The sequence below is a fragment of the Echinops telfairi genome, unplaced genomic scaffold (assembly GCF_000313985.2).
Source record: "Echinops telfairi isolate 266 unplaced genomic scaffold, ASM31398v2 ScPeMD7_31;HRSCAF=116, whole genome shotgun sequence".
In the NCBI taxonomy this organism is placed as follows: domain Eukaryota; kingdom Metazoa; phylum Chordata; class Mammalia; order Afrosoricida; family Tenrecidae; genus Echinops; species Echinops telfairi.
In genome coordinates this window covers 26,448,777-26,451,952 of record NW_022103928.1, presented here as the reverse complement: position 1 = coordinate 26,451,952, position 3,176 = coordinate 26,448,777, and positions in this window count along the sequence as shown.

Sequence of the window (3,176 nt, the reverse complement as noted above, 5' to 3'; positions counted from 1 at the left end):
GGGCTGATGAACCTGAAATTAGTAGGTCAGATGACAGGCTTCTGCTGCAGGTGAGAGAATTCAAGATTGGTAGGTTAGCTGGCAGGTTGCTGATAACTCCCAGGATGGAAGGCTATATATAGACAACTGGCTTAAGCCCAAAGAAATGAAGGTCAATACTCCAGGTGCAGATTTAAGATCCAGCCAAAAGGAAGCAACAATTTCCACAGCATGCACTTATCTTGGAAGCAGGCTACACTCCAGAAGAGAACTCATCATGGGAGAGTATTAGGTCTTACTGCCAAACCACTGAGAATCTTGGGCCAGCCAAGTTGACTTAAAACCTTAACTATCACAACCAACAATAGTGATTTAAAGTGATTTCTCTTTAAAAACCATATAAAACATATGTATCAGATGATTTTTTTAATGATAAAAGGGAAAAAATTGTCTAGTAAAAATATCCTTAAAAAAGAAACATGGTATAAAGGCAAGAGCACAATAGCAAAAACCTCAAAAACTCACTGAAAGATTGGAACCTGCTGTGGTTGTGTCTCAGGGGCAACACCCACAGACACAAACTCAGGGCAAGTGTTCACTAGCAGCAGATAAACACTGTAAGAACTGCTGAAGGAGTGATTCAGGCTGAAGAAAAACGGTGCCGGAGGGAAATCTAGGGCGACCGAGGAATTTAAGTCTCAGAAATTGTGAAAACAAGGAGACTTCAATATATTTATGAAAATTCCATTAGCTTTTAATTTTTCCACAAATGTTTTTAAGCACCCTTATAGGTGAATAAAGATTTTTGGATTTATGAAAGATTTTTTCTTGTTTTTAATTTTTTAAAGATAATTTACCCTTTGAAGCAAAAATAATAAAATGTATCGAGGGGCTTATAACGTGTATAGAAATGAAAAGTTCCACAACAATAGCATGGAAGCAGGAGGAGGAGGGGAAATACTTTGTTGTAAATTTCTTACATTCTATGAGAAGGCATACTATTATTTGACCATGATAACATTAAAATGTGTATTTTAAATGATAGAGCACCCACAAAAAGCAACAGAAAAATATACCTAATATCTCAATCAAAGATAAAATGAAATTCTAAAAGATATTAAATTAACCAGAGAAGGCAGGAAAATCAAAGGATGAGCAAAAAAAAAATAGAGGGGAGTGGATTTAGTGTTCTAGATTAAGAACTAATATCCCCAAATTATAAAACTCAAAACTCCATAAGATCACAAGTAACCCAATATAAAGAATAAAACAAAAACCAAACTCTTAAACAGCTCCTCATCAAAGAAGACACAGAGATACCAAATAAACATACGGACAGGTGTTCCACGTCATATGTTGTTAGCTGCCATCAGATCAGCTCCTGACTCATGGTGACTTCATGGTACACTGGGATGACACACTGGGCCTGTGCAACCTCCATCATCAGTAGCAGATTGGACTGTTGGGTCCAAGGGTTTTAATTGGTTGTTTATTGGAAGTAGATTGTAAGCTCTGCTGTTCAGTTGCTTAACAACACACAAGCCTCCATTGATGCGTGGTGGCTGAATATGAAGGTCGTTAGCTGTGAATTCAACCTGCTGTCGTCTGCAGGTCCATGGAAGTCAAGAATTCTACCACTACAACCACAATAACCAAGAAGAAAGGAGAGACCGTGGAACACATCGTGGCCCATCAAGCCCTGAGGACGATATTCCTGCTCAAAGCAGCCAATGCACAGAGAGGATCGTAGGGCCGGCCCCAACACAAGACAAGGCGTCCCTCACTGATCCATAGCGCTATGAGGGATAACACTGGAGGTACAGTGCGGGAACTGTGCCCCATCTGACCTGACCACACCGGGGTGAAACACTGAGGGAGTGCAACAGAGCAGCAAGGGGAACAAAGCAACAAAGTCCCTGGGGAATACCAAAAATAGACTTTAGGGCCAGGGCTTGGCATTCCATCAGACTCGATAGGAAAACACTCCTAAAGGTCGAAAAACAGACCTGGACTGAGGGGCCAACCTCAATCCCAACTATGTGGACAGCTACCTCTCCCCCCAGAATTTATTTCAGAGGGCAGCACTGAAGTTACAGCTCAGGGAGAGAGATATGTCTGATCAGAGCACATGGTAGCAAATGAAGGGGGGGAGGAAGAGAGAGTGGAGCACATCCTGGCCCACCAAGCTTTGAAAACGATATTCCCGCTCAAAGCAGCCAATCCACAGAGAGGACCATAGGGCCGCCGCCACCACAAGACAAGGTGTCCCTCACTGATCTATAGCACTATGAGGGAGAACACTGGAGGTACAGTGCGGGAATTGTGCCCCATCTTATCCCACCACACCGAGGGAAAACACTAAGGGTGTGGAACAGAACAACAAGAGCAACAGAGCAACAAAGTCCCCAGGGAATATAAAAAATAGACTTTGGGGCCAGGGCTTGGCATCCCATCACACTAGACCAGAAAACACTCCTAAAGGCCAACAAACAGTCCTTGAACTAACTACAAGCTTTTCTTTTTTGGTTGTTGTTGTGTTGTATGTGTGGGGTTTTTTTTGGTTTGGTTTTGTCATTGCCTTTTTGTTGTTGTTGTTTTGTTTTCTTTTGTTGCTTGGTTTTGCTCTGTCTTGTTTTTGTGCATGTTATTATCTCCGCAGGTCTGTCTAAATAAGATAGGCTGAATGAACAATCTGGAGGAGAAAACAACGGGACTGATGGTTCTAGGGGACATGGGAGAGGGGGACGTGGGGGAAAGGAAGTGGTGTTAACAAATCCAGGGCCAAGGGAACAAGTGATCCAAATCGGTGGTGAGGAGGGTATAGGAGGCCTGGTAGGGCGTGATCAAGGGCAATGTAACTGATAGGAATTACTGTAACCAAAATGAAGGCTGAGTATGATAGTGGGATAAGAGGAAAGTAAAAGGAGTTAGGAGGCAAAAGGCATTTATAGAGGTCTAAATAAAGGCATGTACATATTTAAATATGTTTATATATGAGGATGGGTAAATAGAACTCTATGCATATATTTATAGGTTTAGTATTAAGGTAGCAGATGGGCATTGGGCCTCCACTCAAGTACTCCCTCAATGCAAGAATACTTTCTTCTATTAAACTGGCATTCCATGATGCTCACCTTCCAGACACGATCACTGAAGACAAAAAGCAGGTGCATAAGCAAATGTGGTGAAAAAAGCTG